A 24640-nucleotide genomic window follows, 5' to 3' on the forward strand; every position below is an offset into this window, starting at 1 on the left:
TAATTCATTCACAGGAGTGGAGCTCTTATGACCAGATCATCTCCCATTAGACCTTACTTCACGAAGGTTCCACTACCTCAGGACCACTGCACCACAGACTAAGCCTCTAGCTGTGAACATCAGGGGGATAAAATATGTCTAAACCATAGCATGGTCTAAGCAAAACTGAACACAGAGACACTCCAGCTTTCCACGGTGGAGACGCCCCAACACTGAGGATGCTAAAGCAAAGTGATTGATTGCTTTTTCTTTGTTACACTAAAAAGAAAAAACAAGTTTTACAAGTTAAAAATTCCTGTTTCCCTGTCACCACAGCATCTGAGCATAATTACACCATACATGTCAGTATTGCTAGCATATGGAAGAAAGCTTGGATCACACCATTGGTTCTCCTTTTCTTTGCTCTTTTTTTGTTCTGACTCAAGTTCAAAGAAGTAGAAACTGGGGAGAAACCGCTTCTGCCTTTCATCTCTGTGCCAGCCCCACACTGCTGTGAGGAGCACAGTCCTCTGAAACACAATAGTCAGAAAGGTTTTGGTCCAGTGCATAGTTGGAGGATTTCTATCTGATTGATTATGTTATTCCATTGACTAACAGAATATCCAAGACCCCTTTGATGAAGCTCTAGCTATTGAAAGTAACATCTCAGTGCATTTTAGCATTGCTGAGATTTGAAGTACTTGTATCATTGCCAAAACTGTCTTAGGATCAAAGTTATTGCTCAAGCATTAAAAAAAAAAAAATCTTTGGCGTATATAGAGAATTCATTATAGTGCCTAAAATAAAAGTTTGGAGATGTGACCAACACTTATCTCTAAAGAACTTTAAGAGCATAATCCTTATTTTACTGTATGTTTAAAACATGCTTTAAAAAATCCATTTTCAGAAACCAGTGGTTCTATTTGAGCACAGTTCGTACAGTAAAATGACATGCGTCAGCACAAGCAATGGTCGAGTATTCCTCGCCTAAAATGCTCGGGATCAAAAATGCTTTGGATTTCAGGTTTTGGGGATTTTTGAAATGTTTGAATGGGCTTTCTTAGTCTAACACTCATTGTTCAAAAAGACTCCAACTGTTCCAAAATCTAAATTTTCAGGTTGTAGAGCATTTCTGATTTCAGATTTTTGGATTAACTAAAGCTATCGATCACCCTTTATACTATAACATAACGTAGCAGGAAGTGCAAGGGTGATGATATGGATGAGGATGACAATAACATCATATTTACGGAGTATCTAGAGCAACGCTTGGCTCCAAAGCATCCAATGAACATTAACTCTTATAACCTAACTTAAAATAAAGCCTTGTGACATAAATAACATTATGAAGCCTCTTTTTACCGTTGAGATCAGGGAGGCACAAAAGGCTTTACAGAACCTGAAGGGCTTAGAGTTCCAAAGATTCAGATTAGAGCTCAACTGGGGGGCCTGCACACCGACGTGTTATACTAACACTACCAAAAGGGAGGCAATATTCTGAAGATTTTAATAAGAAATTACTGTCCATGGAGCACTGCTGAAGTGACTGAGAAGTACTTACAGATAAGTTTCTACATACTTAATTTGCTTTTTCTGTTTTATTTCATTTCAATGGAGAATCCCCAGAGAGATCATATTTCTTCTGCAAGTACAGGTAGCAAAGTATCCTCCAGTTGAAGTTTCATACTGAGAAGAAGTGTCTTATTTCCAGAGTCCAGGATCCACCTCTCAGCTTGTCTCAAAGATCCCTGCCCTGTTAGTTAGAGGGCTCCACCCATCCCTCTGGCTGTAGACCTACATCCCAGCTCAGGCTTCCAAAGCACAAAGCTGAATTCCCAGGACTCTGAAGCAAGCCTAAGCATGACACCACTCTGCTCAACACTTACGACGCTCTTCCAAGTGCTGCAGCTTCAAGGAACTGAGGAAGCAAGTCACCAATCAGCACCATCCCTGTTGTACCATTCGGTGTCCCCCCACCCTACAGGGCAGAAGATCCATCTCCATGATAAACACCATCAGAGAGCAGGTGGCACATGTTTTCCTAGACATAAACCACACAGATCTAACAGCAGGATATAAAAGGTAAAAATGTCCAGGCTTCACATGTAAAAAGCCTGAAAAAGTCAAAGACCTGGATGAATAAAAGTAGAAATAGTTTATGTTGGAGGACTCTGAGAGAAACTGATCAAAGACTGAAGTCTCCATGACTTCAACGAGTCATGTGTGCTGGCTTCGTCACTTTACACTGTGGTTAGCTTCGAACCTCACACCATTGCTGGGAAAGGTAGATGGAGATGCGTGGTAAATGTTTGTCATGGGAACACTTTTGGAATCAGCAGTAACTGAAATCACAGTACCATTATTCTGAGGTAGACTTTATTTTTAGATTTCACGTTTGGCCTCCCAAAGCCCAGTCATATAGGTTCCTTCTAAAACATCTTCGCAAAAGCTATCATCTGTAAACCTTCTGCACCTAGAGTCGCAACAGCAAGATTCCTCAGGATCAAGCCAGATTTAGAACCCCTCTTCTAGATAAACTCAGAATTCTAGATTCAAGAGCCAAAGGAGAAAAGAGGAAATGAATCAAATTCCAACAACTAAGGAAAAAATGCTTTGTATGTCCTCAAGCAGAGGAGTGTGCACATTGATAACCTGTGACTCAAATGTTATCATTCAGAGCTCACAATTCTCAACTCCCTGAGGGAAGGAGGCTGGCTCCTGCCGCACAGGGTGTCCTACTAGGGAGGTGGCTTATGGAGGAGATAAGTGGACAAGGCTTGTGTCTGCACTGCTGTGTGCTGTGGCTACCTTTTCCTGACTCCAGTTTTCCACTCTGTGTGCTCTAAATTAGTCTCTCGCCTTTATTTTTTTTTCCAGAAGAAGCAAAGGGTAGCCCTTGAGATTTATGTTGGTATCAACAGGAAAGCCGAGGGGAAAAAAAAAAAGGAAAATCAAAGAAAACCAAAATACGTATGAGTCAAATGGGAATTTCAAGGACATGACATTTGGAAAGGAAAATTAACCTTTGATGAGTTAGTTGGATGCTAGGGTGGGGTGTGGAATAGAATGAATCAGTGAGGGGAGGCGGGATCTTCTTTACATAGGATCACAGGTGGCCTCACGTACTATTTTATGTGGCTTTTAAAAAGCATTTGCAAAACCAAAAATATTTCCTAAAGACTTTACTCTCATGATAAGTTATTAAGTTAAATGACTGTACAAAGTACCATGCTGAGGTGGTGCTAGCTATGGTCCTCATTCTTGAGTTTCTGGTCCCCAGATTTTATTTCTATTTAGATAGAAAGGTGATGAGAGCCATGGTATCTTCAGCGTCTTAGGACAGTGTAAATTCCCACAAAGCACCTCACCCAATTTGTTACTTATAAAAAAGAAAAAAAGAAACGCTAAGAATTGATATCTGAGTCATGGAAGAGAAATTCACTGTTTGAAAATGTGCAATAATTGCTCCAGTTGATTTTTTTCCCCAATGTTCTGCAACCAAAATTGAGTTTACTAAAGGAAAAACACTGCTCCAGGATGCTCTCCCTCTCCTATACTGCCCCAGTGTTGGATGCAACATCAGCCTCCACAAAGTCTGTAGACAGAGTACTGGCCCAGAGCAGCCCACTGGAGAAGAGTTAGGGTTATATCTCTCAGACCTGGGGCCAGCTACTGGCAGAATATAACCTGGGGACTTGAAGACCACTGTGTGGAATGAATGGGTGGAGGATATGGTGAATATTTATATTGCTGTTCTAAATACGCTTTAGCATGCAATTATTCTATACTAATATAATTTGTAAACTATTCCTGTCCATGGCTACTATTTTAAAATACTATATCAAACTAAGGGAATATATACACTTAAATAAGGCTTGTCTTTATTCAAAGGAAAACAAGTTGCATGTATTATGGGCATTGATTGATTGATTGATTGCATACTGGAGATTGTGAACACACTGAGTTACATCTCCAGACTTTTTTTTATTTTTTATTTTGGTGCAGCGTCTCCTCAAGTCAATAAACTGTCTAGGTCAGGCTTAAACATGTAATCTTCCTGGTTCAGCCTTCCAGGGTGCTGGGATTCCATGTGTGCACAACTATGCTTGGTTTGCTTTTATTGCCTATTATTTTAGAATATTAATATGCAGGCTATATTCAGAAAACCTCAATAATCATCATTCTTATTTTAAAGGTAGAAATAAAATATTTGCTCACTTAGTGTGTAAAGAATTAAGTGAAGACCTCTACCTACATCACAACTCTCCTCATGAAAGCATCTTGCTGCCCCTATGCTAAAATGACTAAAAGAGAGAGATCTAGCCTGAGGGCAAGGGCTGGCTATATCATAGGGGAAAACCAAAAGCTAGCTCAATACCTCCATCAAGAAATCTATGATTTTAAAAGATACATCAAAAGCAAAGCTACTTTGCGGTAGAATAAGTTTTGAATATGGATTTATCTGTGAAGGCTTTAAACATTGTTATTTGCTCTATTTTAGCATCTTAATGATTACTCAGTGTGTAAAGTGCTTTGAGGTTATGAGATCACTGCTGAAGCTATCAGTTTCATTTAAAATAAATTGAACTAAATATTTCTACTCTTACAGTATTTCCAGCCCATGAAAATCATTATCAGAGGATGTGGTAGAAGAGAAGGGGAAAAACTAAACTAAACTAAAAAATAGTGTTGTATGTTTTATTTTTCACAAATGATAAACACGATTCTATAACGATACAAGGTTAAAAAGTTGTCAATAAGAACACAGGGTGTCAACTAATTTTTAGAAGGATACATAAAGAGATAAGACACATTTCCAACGTATGGAATTGTTTTGGATTTCTGTGAAATATCATTCCAAATATGCTAAAACTGATGCTGTCAAATTGAGGGGCAAGCCAAACAATACCAGGGCTCCCCTCCTATTGTTTTGCTGATTAATGTATGAGTTAAGTTTGAAATTGACCAGTACATTAAACTTGAGCCATCAGGAAATACGATACCATTTAATTGACAATAGATACAGGGGAAGTTAAATTTTTCCTTTTGAATATCACAGAGAGTTGGTCATTTGAGAAGTGCCACAGTACTTAGATCATACTAACAGGAGATTCCTAAGAAGAACTGGGTTCCCAAGAAAAACACCTACTGAATGAGTCCTTCTCACATCATAAAAAGCATAAATAATAATATAAAAAAAGATTAGCAAAACTTTTGGTAAGGAAATTGCTTCCCACAATTCACTTAGCAATATTTCAGCAATGTGAACCGCCTTTGAGCCAATGTTGCTGATAGCTAATAAAAAATTCAACCAATTACTGAAGAAATTTAAAACAAGACCATACATGTATACCACAGACATTCAATGATAACATGAGTTGAAGTCTGGATAAGCAGTCTATTTTGCATGAAAATGTTCAAGGGCTGGCCATACAATGACAAAAACAAGAAATGAAGAAGAAATGTCTAGAAATATTTTCAAAGGATGGTAAAATTGAATAGCAATTATAACACAATGTTACTAGGGTTCTTATTTATTTACTTAGAGACAGGATCTTGCTCTGTAGTTCAGGCTATCCTTGAGTTCATTATGTCACCCAGACTGGCCTCAAACTCAGGGCAATCCTTCTGCCTCAGCCTCCCCGAGTGCTGAGATTACAGGCGTGCACCACCACGCCCACACTGGGGTTCTTTTTTAACACAGAGAGAAGTGATGAAGATCCATAGAGTCCCTACATGTGGTGATGATTCACTAGCTTCAGCAAGATGTATTTTTAATTTAAAATTATAATAATAGTGAGATGAAGATTAGTATTTTTAATCTTATGAACAAGGGAAATATGATCAGCAATTTAAAATAACTTGCTCACCACTGTACATCTCTTTAGTGGCAGGACTGGAATTAGATTTCTTTACACAAAACCACTGGGGCCATGGACAGGTACTGTGTTCTGTAACTGAAATGTACATTCATGGGCAGTCTGGAGAGGGTATCATTTTATGTTACCATTGTTTTAATGTTTACAGTAATGTGCTTATTATATACATAAAACCTCTACAAGTCCGAGGGTGTAGTAAAAAGTGGAGATAATGACCAAATTATTTCAAATTTCCTGCATTAATCCACTGGAGAGACATAAATTATATACCTTAAGCTTATTTATGCTATGGGCCTATATCATTTCTTAGTGTCATAATTTCTACAATTTGCTACCTGGTAAATAAAGTGGTACTCCCTTTATTGAAAAACAAAAATAACAATAACACAAAACCAACTACATGGGTGTTACCTGGAGTAACAAAACAGTGTACAAGATTGTACCCTCTATCAACTTTCTCAGCATTTGACAGACACTCTCTTCCTGTTCTTCCATTCTGGACCAGTCCATGTTTACAATACTTCTTACACACTGAACACACTGTCTTGCCTGATTCTTGAAAGTTCAACTCTCTCCACCTCTGCTTCTCAGAGAGGCAATTCTCAGGTTCCTGCTGAGGCTTCCTGGGTCAGATACTTCCTGTATCCTAAGACTTGCTTCCATGTTTAATGCTATTGTGCAAACTTGAAGTGACCATACTCTTACCTTTAGTCATCTAGGAAAGCAGGACAGACATTCACAGTAGCATTGACGTGACATACCCTTAGGGGCGACTGGCTTAATTTCCAATGAAGTCTCCAAATAGCTGCCCATACATCGTCTTTCCATTTAACTGCATTAGAGAATGTGTGCTAAGAGGGGTGCAGAGACATTATGTGGAAGAGACGCACCACACCACATTTAGGTAACACCGGTGCTCTGCAGGTCTCGGGCTAGGACTTCTCTAGGCTACTGAACTCTTCACCTTTCTGTGGAGCATCCAAGGTGCCAGCCAGGCCCTTTTTCCTCACACCATCTCTCTTCCAGAGCTCAAATGAAGAAGGTGGTACACAGCCCATTAATCTGGCCAAGGTCCCTCAGTCTGAGTCGGCTGAACTTTACTCTCCTGTTCACATAAAATAGTGAAATCAGTCACGAAGAAGGGAGTCTACAGGCAGGAAAAAGAGGCCTGAAATGAAGGGAACTTGATGGACGAGATGTAAATGGACACAAAGCTGTAAACAGAACTGCCGAAAGACTTGAACTTCTTCTCTCTTAGCCCATCAGAAAATGGGGCGCATCTTCTTTGAGAAAAATCAATGAATAATATATTTTCAAAGGGCATTTTGGTATGCAACTATGAGATAATGTAAATGCACTGTTTTGAAAACTAAAATGCTCTATAAATGCATATGTTATGAACATATACTAAGAACATACAAAATGTTGAAACTCAACGCAAGATTGTGAAACAACTCGTTGGACCAGGAGTATGGACACCGGGTTCTAGTCCTGGCATTGCCAGTAATATAGCTGGGAAGTTTGGGCAAATTCTTAGTGCTACTGTCTCCTTTTGTGAAAACACACAAATTGTACTTAATGGTTTCAAAGGCTGACCTGCTCTGAACTGTATGATTCTAAAGACATATGGAGTATTCTTGTCAAATATATTCCAAATCTTTATGAGTAACATTTCAACTGTTACTGAATACATGAACTACTCAAATAGCAAAAAGAAAAAAAAAGGGAATGAAATTACAGGCATTACCTCATCATTCATCAGAAGTCTTCTCTAACGGAAGGAATTACTATGCTCAAAATTTTACCCTCTCCTTTCAGACAGATTGAAGTCTCAATCTTGAGGTTAAGATTTAGTCTTCCATTTACAATTTGTTAAACCTTCCCAAACACTTGGCGTGTGGCAAATACTTCAAAATACCATAAGGAAGAGGAAGAGGAGAGCAGGAGGGAGGGGAGGGGAGACTGATTCTATTCTGACCATGGACAGAAATTTAGCATCTCTTCAATTATGTCAGCATAGCGCCCTCTACTGTTTCAGGGGAAATCAAGCTTTGCAAGGACCGATCATCAGAGCACAACTAAGGATGTCAGCTAAGCAGCAAAAGGCAACAGCTTCCTCCATGTGTCGCCTCAGCAGCACTTCTTCCTAAAGCACATAGCTCTATGGAGAGAGATTTTTATCTTTTGTTTCCTTGCACTTGCTCTGATTTTACTTGTGTGTTTTTTTCTCTGCGTATCTTCTCTAATTTCAAGCTAGGAGAGCCTGTGACTTCTAGCTCTCACGCCCAAACAATTGTGGTAACATTAGGGATTACTGGATAATCGGAATGAACATTGTGAGGTCTCTGCATTAAATCTCAACCAAGAACCCCAAGGGAAGAGGGTGGAGCTATCAGAATGCAAAGCCTCTAATTTCTTTAGCAGAAAATCTGCAGAATATGAGAAAATTCCTCATGCTAGGCTTTACTTAAATGATACCTATGTTCTGATTGCAATCCGAAAAGAACGCTTTTTTAAAAAAATGGAGATCTCTAGTTATTAACATGCACTTCTTTCTCAACGTCTTATTTCCCCAAGCCAATATGTTATTAACAATTAGATAAAACCCTGGGAAATGTAATTTGTTTCTCATAGACTCTCGAGCAGGGAGGCCTCAAAAGCAAAATGTTCCCTCTTCTACTTGGGGTATCTATTTTTCCCCACTGAGAAACCAGCTTAATGTTATTCTGTACAGGGGTGACTCATTCTCGGAAAAGTCTGCTAAGCGGTGGAAGGAAAATATACATGTAATATTACAAAAAAATCTCTAGTTTAGTATTTTAAATCAGAGTTTACTACTTTGGACAAAAAAAAAGTATGATTTCTCTAAGTCAGAAAGAGGCTTGCTTTTCACAAGCCATAATCACGCATTCATTTATGGAACAGCAAAAAAAATTCTCAGGACTATGGCAGAGATTTTAAGAGATTTCTTTCCCACAGTACCTATTTCACTGAAAGCCTGCATGATCCCTTTCAGATACAGCTACCTGAGATTATTCCATTAATTCATGTAAAGTTCCTAATATGTTTTTTTTCCTTTCTATTGAGTTTATTGGTACTTTTTAAGTATACAGTACAGTTCCATTCATCATTGGGATCTTGTATCTTTACATGAGAGAGATCTAGGTTCTCATTTTTTCCCTATTCCCCAGCCCTCCCTTCACCCCCTCCTCCCTCCCCTATCCTAATATGTTTTTAAAAAGACATGTTGTGCTTTCTTCAGCAGCACACATAATGAAATTTGAGTGATACAAAATTTAACATGGCCCTTGGGCAAGGATGGCAAACAAATTCATGATGCACTATGTATTTTTTGTAAATTTATATAAATGTCGATGCACCCAATTTTATAGAACAAATACTATTTGATATAAAAAGGCAGACAGACCCCAATATAATCATAATGGAGGACCTTAATACTCCACTCTAACAAGTAGTCAATCAGACAAAAAATAAATAAAGAAATATCAAAGCAAACTATACCAAAGATCAAATGGACTTAACAGACATATAAAGATGGTTGAGAAAGAGAATACACATTCTTTTCAGCAGTCTATGGAACTTTCTCCAAACATGTTCTAGGCCATAATGCAAGTCTCAATAAATACAAAATAAAAAAAATAATCTCATGCATGCTATCAGATCACAACAGAATGAGACTAGAGATCAATGGCAAAGAAACCACAAAAATTATACAAACACATGCATATTGAATACTATACTTTTGAAGGATCAGTGAGTCACAGAAGAAGCCGGGAAAAAATTTTTAAAATTTCTAGAGTCAAACAATAATGGAAATACAAGATCTTGGAATTTGTTGGACATGATAAAAACAGTTCTAAGAGGGACGTTTATAGCTCTGAGTGCCTTCATTACCAATACAGAGAAATCCCAATTTAAAAAAAATCCCAAATTCTTTGATAAACAATAACAAGATAATCCAAAAATCAGTACAAAGAAAGACATAATAAAGATAAGAGCAGATATTAATGAAATTGAGACTAAAAAACAATACAAAGGATCTATGAATCAAGGACTTGATTTTTTAAAAGATAAAAAAATGGATAAATGGTCAAATTTACCTAAAGAAAGAAAGGCTCACATTAACAAAAATAGAAATAAAAAGGCAAAATCAGCACAGACAACGGTAAAATTCATGGGATTAGTAGAATTTATTTTGGAAACATATTTCAATAAATTGGCAAATCTGAAAGTAATAGATAAATTCTGAAACATGTATGACCTACCAAAATTGAACATAGAAGATATAAAAAAAAACCAATAACAAACAATACTGATACAGTAAGAAAAACTCTAACAACCAAGAAAAGCCTGGGAATCCTTAGATTTACGGCTAAATTTCACCAGGCCTTCAGGAAAATCAATAACAATGCTCTACTAAGTTCATTCTATGAAGCCAGCAATACTGTCATACCAAAAATAGATATGGACTTCAAAACAGAAAAAGAAAGGAAAAGAAAACTATAGAACACTATCCTTGCTGAACATGGATATTCAAAAATCCTCAATAAGACACTTGCAAACATAACTTAATGCACATTAAACTATTATTCACCAAGACAAAGTTCGTCTTCTCTTGTTCCTGGACTGGCAGAAGTAATATGTTGAAAATGGCCATAATACCAAAGGCAATCTACAGATTCAGTCCAATCACTATTAAAATACCAACAACATATCTCAGGGGTAAAAAAATCCTAAAATACTTATGGAATCAGAAAAGACGCAGAACATACAAATCAATCCAGAGTGAAAAGAATAATTCTGGAAGAATCACAATACTAGATTTCACATTATACTACCCCCTCCAAAAAAAAAAAAAGATTCTGGCACAAAAATAGATATGTACACCAACAGAGAATAGAAGCCACACAAAATAAACCCATGTACCTATAGATAGTTGATTTTTGACAGAGACCAAAAGCATTTGTTGCAGAAAAGATAGCCTCAATACAAATGGTGCTGGGAATATTTGATATCTATATGCAGAATACTGAAACTAGATCCATATCTCTCATATCTCTCACCCTGTACTAAAGTAGAATCAAAATGAATCAAAGACCTAGATTTTTAAAAGCAAAAATTTGAAACTGCCAGAAACAACAAAAAAGAAACATTTGAAACCACAGGCACAGGTAAAGTCTCACTGAATAGGAATCCAATAGTACAGTCAAGAATCAACAAATCGAATCACATCAAATTCAAAAGCTTCTGTACCACAAAGGAATCGACTGAAAGAGTGAAGACACAGCCTACAAAATGGGAAAAATTCTTTGTTAGTTACTCTTTTGACTGATGATTAACAATCTAGAATATATAAAGAACTCAAAAAACAAAACAAAAAAACACACCAAAAGAAATAATCCACTCAGTTGGGCCAGTGAACTCTTAGACATTGCTCAAAAGAAGTACCAATGGTCAATAATTACATGAAAACATGTTCAGTGACTGTATCCAGTAGGGAATTACAATTAAATATACTTTGAGATTCCATCTCACTTCAGCCAGAATAGGTATCATCAAACATAAGAAAAAAATTCATATTCTTCATAGTCAAGATAATAGTGTACCAGACTGGGGCTGTAGCTCAGTGGAGCTGTTCCTGTCTGGCAAGTGCAAGGTCCTGAGTTTAATGCACTTTGGTTGGAGAATGGCATATTCTCAACAGAGAGCAGGGCAGCTCCGAAGCTTGGAAGGCAGTAGGTGGTGTGATGGAGCAGCAGGTGTGGCTGTAGCACAGACCCCAGCGATTAAGGAAGAGGCCAAAGGGGATGCATGACCGTCCCCAGCAGTCAGACAACAGTGCCTTTAGGAGCTGTTTGTCTACACTCGTGAAGAAATATATTCATCCTGCAGCTTACAGGGAGGAGTCAGCCTCCCTTTACTGTCAGACTTTGGGTATTTTTTGTAATGATGATAAGTAAGAAGAAGCAAGGAACTAATGAATCTGTTTGCATGAAAAGACCAACAAGATGAATAATCCTTTAGCAGAGGGAAGCACAAGGAAGAAAAGGTCGTGCAGAGGGGTTGTTTACTTCTGTATTATTGGACAGAGGTCACTAGCTTGGTACTGAGGCCAGCCCAGGAAGTTAATTGTACTTCTATCTATATTTTCACAGCAGGCCAATCATTTCTTAGATTATTTGGAAAAATACCACATCAACACAATGCTAACAAGGGTAGGCTTTTCCAGCATAAAAGAGACTTAGAAATCCATGTTCCATTTTAGGGGTTAAGGACTGAAAGTTTAGCAGAGCTTTGTGAGCATAGCTGAAATGCAAAGCCAGACCTCTTGGCTCCTGGTCCAGGGTTCTGATCAAAGAACCACGCTTCCTTGAAAAAGGATTTTGTTTCAGTAAAAGCTAATCTACTTAATAGATAGTAAAGCAAATACCTAAACATGTAAAATTTGTTGCATAAATGAAGCCAAACAGAGGTTAGGATTTATTCATCTTTAAGTGTTCTAATTGTCCCTTACCATTTGTGAAGGTTAATCTCGATGGTCAACTTGATTGGATTGAAAAACACCTAAGAATTTAGAAAAGCACACTTTAGGGTCTTTCAGGGTGTGTCTGTGTGGGTGTTTCCAAAGATAACCGGCACGTGGGTCAGAGAACTGAGAGGGGTGACACATCCTGAAGCGAGTGAGCGACAGCATCCAGTAGGGTGGGGGCCAGGGCGGAGAAAGACAAAGGAGGGAGGAGACCATCCAGCGCTTGCTCTCTCACTCTTCCTGCCTCCCGCCGCCACAAGGTCAGCAGCCTCTTCTGGGCACCGTCTCTGCCAGGATGCTCTGCCTCAACACAGGCCCGGCAATAATAGAGCCAACTGACCATCGGTTGAAATCTTTCCTCCTTAATTTGCTCTTCTCAGGTATTTTTCCACAGTGAAGAAAGCTGGCTAGCACATAACTGGTCAGATGAGTCACTCTTCAAATATCGCAAGAAAGGCTAAGAGCAGTTAAAACTACCTGGCCAGAACTGGGGCAGAAGACAAGAAGTTGTGGCTGTCAGTGTAGAAAGAACATAAAACTTTTGCACTTTATGTGAAATGGCAACAATGGACAGCAATTTGGGGCATACATATGTGTGTATATAGGAGAGAGGGAGGGAGAAAGAGGGAGAGGATAAGGGAGAGGAAGGCGGGGCACAGCTCTGTTTCCAGAGAACAAGCATGGCTTGACGTAAGCTCTGGGACCCAGGATTTCAGTGCTTCTTCTCAGATAAGGCCATCATACACACGTTACTGTCACTATTAGTAGTCTGTTTAGAGTAAATGGCCAGGCTCATTATGACAATAAACTTAAAATGATATTTTTGAAAGATTCAGACAATTTTGGATTTTTACAGGGCTCATTCTTCTGCCTAGGTGTGTGGCTAGGGTGTGTGGCTTTAAGGCATTTGAATAAATATCGTATCACATGAATATATTTTAGGATTTTTTCTTTTCTTTCTTTTTTTTTTTTTTGTACCAGGGATTGAACTCAGGTCCTTGTGCTTACAAGGCAGGTGGCGGAACCCTACATGAATATATTTTAGGATTTTTTCTTTTCTTTCTTTTTTTTTTTTTGTACCAGGGATTGAACTCAGGTCCGTGTGCTTACAAGGCAGGGGGCGGAACCCTACATGAATATATTTTAGGATTTTTTCTTTTCTTTCTTTTTTTTTTTTTGTACCAGGGATTGAACTCAGGTCCGTGTGCTTACAAGGCAGGGGGCGGAACCCTACATGAATATATTTTAGGATTTTTTCTTTTCTTTCTTTTTTTTTTTTTTGTACCAGGGATTGAACTCAGGTCCTTGTGCTTACAAGGCAGGTGGCGGAACCCTACATGAATATATTTTAATAAAATAGAATAATACAAAAAAGAAAAAAAGTGACTGCATTCTCAAGATGTTGATGGATATTTGAAAGAAATGCTCAGTGATAGATCACTCTACCAAGGGCTATAAGCAGCACTAGGAGAAGTGAGGATTTCCTACAAGAAATGTATGACATTCTTTTCTGCCAAAGGGGAGCACAAGGTTGTTTCATGTCAGTGACACAAAGGTAGACTGCACCTTCCAGGGACATTCTTGCTATTTCTTGAATTTCCTTTTTATGCCTGCTGCTGTCAGTGTGCATAGTTAAATCCTAAGGTTAGAGACCTCAGAAGAAAGAGTGAACAGAAGGCTCATTCGCTGCCCTCTCCATCCTCTAGAAAGTCACATTTAATGTCACTTGAGAAGGTACCACACACTTTTCTTTCCATTGTTCACTATTACAGTACCTTGTGGACCCCCAGAGGGACAGTCCGTTTTCTACTTGAGGATGTTTAGCTCAGTCCAAGTGGAATGAGCCATAACATAGCTTGTCTATGAAACCGAGAAAAAAATATTTAAAATAAATTCTCAACTTCATGAAGGTTGAGCACAGACTTAGGGAGCAGAAGCAAGAGAAGTAGCTCAGCACTGAAGCTTAAGAACTGAAGCGATTCTGAATTTTCCTCCTGGTTGGCGAGCTATTAACCTTGGCAAAGGGACGTTTCCTGTGTGGAGGGGCAGCTTGACTTTGGGAGTCACCATGAAACAGAAACACACATTATCTAGGGGCCTGGGAAGACAAAGAAAAATCTGCCCACTCCACAGAGCTCCAGGGCATTCTGTCAAATGGGAATCACAGACTACAACTCTCAACATAGAACTGCCTTAGCGTTGTCCATACACAAAGAGTAATATTCCACCTTTGCTGTGTTCCTCCGGACCTATGCGACCCAGCCCTGACTTCTGTGGGATGTGCTGTTCTGAGAGCAGTTTTGAACTCACCATCACATTCTTCTTCTGCTTGTACTTCCCCAAACTCTGACTCTCCATCCCCAGGTCTTCACTGCCTCCTACTTGCATCTAAAGTCTCAGGCCACCTCTTTTGTAAAGCCTTACTTAAGTCAGCAGGCAGTGTCTTCCCTATCAATGTATTTTCATTTTCTTCTTAGTTAGTAGTTTGCTAGTTTACACATTTCCCATTTTATCTGTTTTCCTCTACCAAAATGCATACCCCTGGAGAATGGACATTTCCTCTGTTTTGTTTACCACTTTATCTATCGCCAGTCCCTAAAACAGCACCTGGCATATAAAAAGACACTGATACATCCTAGTTGAAGGAGGGAATGAATGGTATTCTCTTCCCCTAAAGAATGCGGAGTCTGGCAAATGGAACTGAAGAGGTTGCTAGTGCAGAGACTTACAGTATGAGGCAGGAGCACAGAGAACGGATACTTCCCCCAGAAGGGGTTCAGAGAGACCAGCAAGAGGGCAGGATATGGCTTGGCTACATCTCCAGGGCCAGAGTTACTAATGTGACCCATTATGCTCCAGGGAGAGGAATGGCATGAGCTAAGAAACGTGGAAACACACATCAGAAAAGATAGGGGAAGTATGATGTTAGTCTAGGCACAAAGTCAAGAGTTCAAGAGGACAAATGCCATGGAGAACCTGATACACCAAGAGAAGCCTGGACTTCTAACTGAGGTTAAAGGATTTAAAGAGGCAAAAGTTATCCAGCACCTAAAAACCAAAAATAGACACTATTTTATTTAGTTTTTTATTATCTCATTATTTCCTATGCTGGGATCATTTTGAGTGCTCAATGAGCAGATTATATAAAACCAACTGCCAGACAACTGCATTGAAAAACTGCAGTATGTCCTATGGAGAGTTATTTAGCAGCTCTGTTGGCTATTTATTTGGACAGTGGGCTCCTAGCAAGGTTAAGATCAAGCCCAACTTTCCTCAGAAATAAGGTGGTACACACTGGCCAGATTTTTTTACTATATATTGTGTGGGATCTACAGTCACTTTCAGTGCATTTCATGCCTGCACTGATACAAAGCTTAAAAGCAACATGATTCAACACTGCTTTTTCCTTACCCTAGAAAAGTTGCCAAACATTTGAGAAAGAATGGCCATATGAATAGAATAGAATATCAGATAAAACTTTTGTTGAAACAAGTTCTTTTTTTCTGTGCATTCCATGTGGAGCAACAAAACCAAAAAGTCAACTTGTCATATATTATCTAAAATTATTCACAAAATGTTTGCCTTGTTTGAGGGCATTAGCAACAAGCTCCTTGTCCTTTTTTTCTCTCCTTCTATACTTTTCATTCATGAAAATGATGATTCATGGCAGTGCCCCGCAGAGAGTTGGGCAGTGGCTGTTCCCGAGGCAGCCCACTACTGCTGTTCATGTGGGGAAAAGCCCTGCAGTGAATCAAGTTCATTGAGCACCATCAGGGAAAAGTATTTGTCTGGAAATCCAGCACGCCTCTCTCTGTGCTTGTCCGGACAGAGCTAGGGTGGACTTAGCATTTTTTTCCTTTTTGTCAGAAACAGATGTTTAAAAATTGCATTTTCACAAAAGAGTATCACCAAGATCTGTGTCACCACAATTGGAACAAAGACACGCAGTGAGCTGTTGATGTATTCCAAAACTCAGAACTCTACATTACTTCTCTGGAAAACAAATGGTATAACAAGGTCTCCTCAGAGGGACTCGGCCATGCTGATGAGCTTTCCTATGTTGGCAAATGTATTTCTTAAAAATGATGGGATGCGACCCACTCATGGACAACCAAGACAGTCATCAGAAGTGGGAACCTGTGAGGCTCAGGGTTCAAAAGTCACACACAACACAACTGCCTTTGCAGAGGTGTGATGGGGGAGATCACCACAGAGCCCAGGAAAAGAAAGAACCGTCCAGTGCGTTCAGTCAGGGCCCTGGTATATAGCAAGGCTCAGGCTTTTGTTTTCTTACATCATTCTCCTCCAGGGAGTACCATGGCACCACGGAGTTCAATTTCTTTCTTTTTATATTGGAGAATGGCTTCAATTGTACGCTGTATTTGCAATGGTCCAAGCCAGATATTTGCGGTGGCAGCTACAAGGGCAGATATAGATAAAAGTGACAGTGCATGTGCAGGTGGAAAAGGGACAGGTGGAGGAGAAGCACTGAGCCCAAGATAATGCTTTGATGTTTTTGTAAAGGACCCAGGGTATCCTCCTATTAAGGGAAAGAAGAGCCACAAAGGCATAATGGGAGTAAGGCCGAAGAGGTTGGGCTGAGAGAATGTATGAATAATCGATCTCTGGCAGAGGAGAGGATGAGATAGTGTCTATGATGGAACATGTTTTGGAGAAAAGAATCAGTAATACAGACATATGAAAGAATAGAGTTAAACAGAAGTGGCAACTTCTAAGGATACCTTAGTAAAGAAGGCGGCTGATACAAGTCGAAGGAATCTAAAAGATCATTGAGGCTACAAATACATTAGTCTTACAAAGTAAGGAATTGGAATTTACTAATGTATATTATGGTAGAGAATTAGGACATCTCAGTAGTAACCATCAGATTTCCTATTTAGAAGTGCCCACTGGGCAAAAGTCTAATCCAAAGTTAAAAGCAGGAAAACAGAAAGCCTAGACAGAAGGGGAGGGAGAGGGTGAGGGCTGAAGTTGGAGCACGGCTCCTATTTTCCAGAACAGATCGCAGGAGCAGCCTCACCCAGCTGAGCAGCACTGATAACCCTCATCTATCTATGAAAAGCCCAGGAGCTGGGAGGGTTTACAATCAGTGTCAGAAAGGTCACACAGTCTGTGCTGGTGGTTTCTAAAATGTGAACAGATAGATACAGCATCACAGGGGCCACTCAGCTACACACAGAGACGGATCCTGAGAGGCAGCAGAACTCAGGGCCAGCGCCACACAAGGGACATGCCCCTTGCTTTTGCCCCCACCTCAGCCTCCTTCAAGCTCCCTACACTGTGCTTCCTGAGTCACCTGTTCTAACATCTTTATTTCCCAGGTAAGGAAACCAAGACACAAAGAGGAGGCAGGGTAATCATTATGCAGAAGGAAATTGCATGGTTGGCTCCTGTCATTGCAAGACTAAAGTTTTTCACTTTTTATGACAGCTATTTTTATTTAGCATCAACAGATTTTAAATTGTAGCACTCCACGACAGGGCTTTCTGAGCCAGTCTTTAGCAGGTGGGAGGGGTGTGTCTGCCTGCTTTCCTTTGCTGACTAACTTGCACACCCAGACTGTACACATTCCAGAAAGTGCCTGAGGCCTTGCATTTTCAGGTGAACTGCCCTCTTCCCATTTCTAATTGACTACAACTCCTCTTTTGATTTAAATCAAGGAGTGGTTCTTTTCACATTAGCCAGATTTAGCCCTCTCCCTGGTTTTCCTCTCTAAGATAAAGAGGTCTCCTTTAGCCACCGTTTCCATGGAGTGGTTTCCTTTCACCCATGATGTACCAAATGATTCCATAAGGGGAAGTTGACCACACACTGACGGTTGAAGATATTTTAAAAGAAACCAAAAATATGCCCTGAGTAGCATCATGGTTTAGTCAACACCTTCAAAAGCATTGATAGACATATAACCTCTTAAATTGGGAAATGAGAATAATGTTTTTTTCATGACTCTAAAAGCTGCAACTTGTTAAAAATCAGGTACAAATGAAAATTTCAATTAATTTTAAGAATTATGGAATTGATAAAACCCTGGACCACAAACAGAGTTTGATTCTTTGATCAATATCATCTTTCCTTTAGCACTTTTAAATTAATTGATTAGTTAATTATTTGGCTCTACAAGAACATTCTTCAGATAATTAATAAGGTCTCAAAATTTGCAACTTCACCCCTCCTTTACTCATCACGGTGAAGAATATTCTTTTTCCTGTCTGTCACTGCAATATTAAGAGACAAGGCAAACAAAGATTTAATGATACCGAACGGAAGGTGAGGGGAAAATATGTTAGCAAACTTGCAGGCATAAACTCTTTAATCAACCACAGCATCATTTGCTCAATTCTCTGTTATCCAGGCTCTGCACAACCCCGAGCTGAGTTGGCAGATTTCAACTGGGCTTCCTGGGTGGGAGAGAGGATTCTCAGGTGCTTAGACCTCTTCAAAGGACCAGACCCAAGAAGGGAGTCAGATTTAAATTATCTGCTGAACCAGTACCCATCCAAATGCTAACACGTAGCTAAATGCATTCCCTCTGCAACACAGATAGTTATTGTTGTGCTGTTGTTGTTTGGCAGCGGGGATCGAACTCCGGCCCTCGAACTCTGGCCCTTGGGTTTGTGAGGAGTCTGAGCTAAATCCCCCCCCCCCCCCTTTATTTTGGTACCTGGTTTGGAACTCGGGTCCTTGGCAGATGGCGGGTGGCAGAACCACTGAGCTAAATCCCCGGTCCTGTTTTTTTTTTTTTAATTTCTTAAAAAGATTTTAAATCTGGGTTGGTACAGAAATAAAATGGACTGATCTTTTCTCTTGCCAGTTAAATGCACCTTTTGCAGTATATAAGCGATTTCTCTCCAATGATTCCTATTGGCAGTAGGCATTTATAAATGTAGACTCATTATTCATTATGCATATCTTTTAAGAGAATTGGAAAGCTGGGGATTTAGCTAAGTGGTTCCACCGTCTGCCTCTCAAGAACAAGGTCCCGAGTTCAATCTCTGGTACCAAAAATAGACAAACAAATTAATTAAAAAATTGGAAATTAAGTGATGAAGTAGAAATTTCCTGTTGCCAAACTTGCTAAGAGGAGTTAAGGGTCATTTGATTAATATATATGCGTGCAGGCACTCAATAATGGGACTTTGGCTTCATAATGATCCTAGTTCATTTCTCACAAAATTACTATTAAGTAACTACTATTTTCTGTATTTTACAGGGGAAAGAAAAGAGGCTCAGAGAAGTACAATAATTAGCAAGCATCACACAGCCAAGAGGGCTAGAATGAGAACCAAAGATTTCTTAACTTTTTCTTTCTACTGTACAGTACATTTTTCTTTATCCAATACAGTTTGCTGGTGCACAAACCTGAACATGTGGTTTTGGAATGAGCCTTCGATATTAACTATAAAATGCTGTCTTAAGATAAAAATACCCTGCTTTGTCAAGAAATATCAATGACAGGGATCAAAGGTGCCAAGCCTGCCTAATAAGTACAAGGTCCTGGGTTCAGTCCCTGGCCAAAAAAAAAAAAAAAAAAAAAAAAAAAAAAAGAAAGAAAGAAAAAAAGGGGAAAAAATAAAAAACAATGGCTAAAATGATAGGACAAGCTGGGAATGCCTGTAAATAATTAAAATTTTATTTTTTGAATTTATTGACCAACATTCTAGTTTCATACTGTTAAATCTACAAGATTCTCAATGTGAAAATTGTATTAAAATTATTTTTAAATTACGCAATGACTCATAGCTTTCTTCATTAAACCAGAAACTCTTTTTTTTTTTTTTGGTGCCGGGGATTGAACTCCGGTCCTTGAGCTTGCAAGGCAGGCCACGGAACCACTGAGCTAAATACCTGGCTCCTAAACCAGAAACTCTTTATAAACCTGAACAGTGAGATCATGTAAGAGGAATAGTCTTTGAAGTACTTTAATCATTTTTAAAAGTTTTATCAGTGTTTAACATGTCACCATATTTTTCTAAAATTTTACAAAATATGCTAATACATTACCCATTATCCTCTTCAGAGTTGCATGATACAGGTAAGGCATAACCATTAATTGACTTTCAGATTAGGATGCTCCACCTGTATTATGCAGTGGAATGTTTTCTTCAAAAGTGAGGGTAGAGGGCCAGGGATTTAGCTCAGTGGTTCTACCACCTGCCTTGTAAGTGCAAGGAACCGAGTTTGATCCCTGGTACAAAAAAAAAAGGTGAAGTGAGAACAAGTATGCCACTTTGCATATTATTTTCTGACCAGGAAGAGTGTGCATGCAGTTTACAGAAACTGTCACTTTCTGTAGGTTTATCCTTTGTATAAACAGCTTGGTCAAAATGCATCTTCCATGTGTGTGAATTAACTGCAATTTTCTTGCAACTCAGAGGTAACATATAATTGCTGTCAGTCTCCAAAATAACCAGTAAATTATTTCCCTCAAGGAATTTGTGTCTAAGCCTGATATGTGTCTCCAGTGCATATTGCTTCAGCTATTCAAATCTAAAGCTACAACAAAATAACTATTTTCAGAAAACTATAATAGTTATTCCTGATAAAGTAATGGCATTCTTTATTCATCAGTTACAGTCACCATTCTGCTTCTACTGAAATAATGTTTAGTGTTCGTAGCTCATAATTTTATTTTTCATGCGCCCCCCAGGTTTTATGAGTCCCTGCATTACTTACTTACTCTGCAGTAAAAGATGTCATTAGGAATATTCATGGATACAAAAACTCTTAAGATTTTGGGTGATATTTTAAAGACTAATCTGTTTCCCTGATAGAAACAGTAACAACAGAAGACCAGACTTAATTCTGTTTCTCTTGATGAAATAGGATAACCAAGAAGATAAAGTTGGTCTATACTAATTCTAGTAGAATCATTTTCTTCTTATTATTTTAATCATTTGTGTGTATCATCTTACTTACCTAACTTTACTGAAAGCAGAGTTAACAGTCTTAGAGGGTTCAATCCTCTAACAAGGTCCCTTTTCAGCTTTCCAAACAGCTCCCCAGGGCTGGTCCTACCTTGAAGCATTCTGGCAAACAGGGGTCTGACTGAAAGCCAGGGGTGGAGAGGGGATGAGTGACCGTTACAAACCCGGACCAGGTTTATCTAGCCCATGCCAGATTCTTTCTAAACCAGCTAGTGCTCATTTTGTTTAGTTATGTCTTCCTCCCCCATTCAAAGTGATTCAGGATGAATTTGGCTCTTCTCTCATCATCTAACTCGTGACTTAGTGAGCAAAGCCATTATTTTTTCCTTCTCATGTGACTCTGCAGCTTCATCTCCTGCCCAGTACTTACTGTGCTGCAGCAACTTCTAAAATTGGGTGCATTATAAGACTATTTGGGTTATTAATTTCCAGATTTATGTGTCTTTGCTAAGTTTGGCTGATATTCAAATAAATCAGACATTAAATCTTCTATTTTGTTTATTGCTCCATGGGGGTCAAATTTATCTTCAGTCTTCCTGGGATTTATATTCTTGGGGAAAATAAAAAATGTTTTGTTTCTTAAATTGTTTTGGAATTCTTAGAGAAATAGTAGTTCTTAAGATTATTTATGTAAAAAACACTGTGAGAACTGCCTGCCAATCATTTAGATGGAAGGCTGATTTGTATGGAAACAATTCCTCGGTGATCAATACATCACTTCTTGTTCAAACATTAAAAGCTCTGGAAGTGGTGACTCTGGTATATGCAATTTGTCAACCTTTGTCTTAAAGTTGAAATGGTATTATTTCTATTTTAAAGATCATAGAAATGTGGTTTAGAAGATGAAATTATTTTCCATGTTGGTCCAAACAGAAGGAGACTAAGAGCAACAAATAAAATCCCTAAATACTTAGTCAATTTCAATAGGATTTCATTCAGCATTATTCCAACTTTAAGTTAAAAGTTCTTTGCTTAATAGATTTTCCAAATTGATAATGTTTCCTAGCTTCATTTAATGCCAGAATGATTTTAGAGAAAAGCACTATGTAAATTAGCAAATGAATAATAATTGCAGAAATAACTACATATGGAAACACCAGTTAGTCAATAAATCTACTTAATAAGTCTTAATAGTTTCTTTTGTTCATTAAGATGCTATTTAATAATTTAATGTAATTGCAAATGCATTGCATATTTTTAAAAATTGTATTTAATTTATCTCCTTACAGATAAATTAAGGGTCCTAATCATTTAAAAATAAATCATGAATTAGTTCACTTATTATATCATAGTTGAGAAAACATTCTTCTAATTGCATTGCCTATGACTGCCTGTGGAACAGATGATTTTCCATTGCAAATTAATAATGTCATGTGATTAACCCTAAATGGAGATGATTCTACAGGTCTGCTCGGCTTTGTTCTTTTAGGTCCTTTGGCAGCCACAGTTTTTGGGTTGATTTTGCATAGTTTCTTCTTCTATCAAATGAGAGGTGATTTGCCATAGTCTTGGATCATCTTTCTAGCTATAGAACAAAACAGAGAGACTAGCAACATCATAAACTCAAGGCTCAACTTTATTCCACTTTGCACTGCGCTGTATGCAACCAAGATAAATAGCCCTGGGCAAAACTTTCTTCCTGAGAGATGGCTCCTTCATGCTTGAAAACCCTGGGAAGGGTCCAAAGAAAGCAGCAAGTAAAGGGCAAACCATCTAGCAGTCAGCCAAGTATTTTCTCTTTACCCCAACACCTTGTGACTGCCTATTCCTGGCATTTGAACTTTGCTGATTTTTTAAAAATGTTTTATTAGTAAAATTTTTATTAGTTTGCAGCATGATGATCATTACATATTATATCTAGATGCCATGTCTACCCCCTGCTTAGAAAAAAACTGCCTCAAACTATTATACCATTTAAATGATCCTAAAATGAAAGGAATATCAACAAGCAAATTCCGTTTGTGATACCGCTCATATCTGAAGTGGTCGGCTTTATTCACTGCCAAGCTATTTCAGTAGATTACTTAGTAGATCGTTCTGAATTTGCCTTGGTTTTCTCAGGATTTTTAAAGGCCAATCTAAAAAATTTTAAATTAAATTTTGGATAAATACAAAAGGAAACAATACAAAGTGAATACTAAGATTAGATTTATCTTTTTGTAATATAAATACAGGGTAAATCTAGAGGCAGACATTTCAAAGTGTAATTGCAAGATTTTATTTTTCCCTTCTGTACTTTGTTTTGCTTTGGAAAAAAATTAAACAGCCCAAAAAACAGAAATATAGGCATTTCTTTGTATTTAAGAAAGTTCTGCATGTTTCTTCCTTATTCTTTTTTTCTATTACTTCCCCTTTTCAACAGAAATTAAAATGTAAGTGAACACACCTGCATCTAGATACACATAGTTCCAATGTGTTAATCCCGCTTACAAACCTGCAGTGACTGCACCCCTCAGGAAATCTGCACATTTTTTCCCCCCAGAAGATCCTTGCTATGATAGTAGCCTCAGTGAATCTTCTTTGTATATCTCACCAATGACAAAATTGTTACTGCAAATTTCAGTGTATGTGTACTCATGGCAGTGGAAGTCAGTTAAGGATTTACACAAGGGTAAATAAAGCTTCTTTAAAAGGCTGTCCAATCGTTTCATTTTCCTGAGAATAAAAGTACCACAAGGGCACCACAGTGCATTCCATCAGAATCAGTGTCTTCCGTCAGAATGTGCAAAGAATAACTATTTAAATGAACCACGTCATGAAGATTACACAAGTGGGTAAAATCCCACTGTGGGAAATTGAGTCCTTTCATTCACTAAGAAGGAAGTTGTAGTAAACTGAGACTCACTGCACCAAGATCAAGTAGAAGAAATTATTTTCAAGTGGTTTCTCCTATCACCCTTCTTCCAGCCTCACTGGAGAGTCTTTAGTGTGCTTCCCCTGCTAGGACCCCAAATTTCCTGGTGTGCTACAATGGAAAAAAATTAAGATCCTTGAAAAGTTTTCCTTGGGAGGGCAGGGACAAGGGGAAAAAATGATAATCAAGACCTGTCATGTAAAGGTACAAGATCCCAGTAATGAATGTAACTGTACTCTATACCTAGATTGTACCAATAAACTCAATAAAAAAATTTTTTTAAAAAGAAAAGTTTTCCATTATTCTGGAAGTTTTCATTTTTTAAAAATCATTTCATAATTTAGAGAAATTATTAAACAGTTTGAAGGCTTATCAACTTTTAGCCATCTTTGCTGGAAATCTTTTCTTAGATGAGTAACTACACTATCCCTAA

The 24640-nt window shown here is 38.4% G+C and overlaps 1 protein-coding gene and 1 non-coding gene across 8 annotated transcripts in view; one reads left to right on the plus strand and one right to left on the minus strand.

Annotated features, from left to right (window-relative positions):
• The window catches only part of Nrg1 (neuregulin 1), a 1021078-nt gene that overhangs the window by 385125 nt on the left and 611313 nt on the right, over positions 1-24640 (minus strand). The window lies entirely within an intron of this gene.
• LOC117286823 lies at positions 9108-9211 on the plus strand. Its single transcript, XR_004517923.1, has one exon. It is a non-coding gene; the product is annotated as a U6 spliceosomal RNA (small nuclear RNA).

This window comes from Fukomys damarensis, unplaced genomic scaffold, assembly GCF_012274545.1.
Source record: "Fukomys damarensis isolate Sample0158 unplaced genomic scaffold, DMR_v1.0_HiC HiC_scaffold_18, whole genome shotgun sequence".
NCBI classification, from domain to species: Eukaryota; Metazoa; Chordata; class Mammalia; order Rodentia; family Bathyergidae; genus Fukomys; species Fukomys damarensis.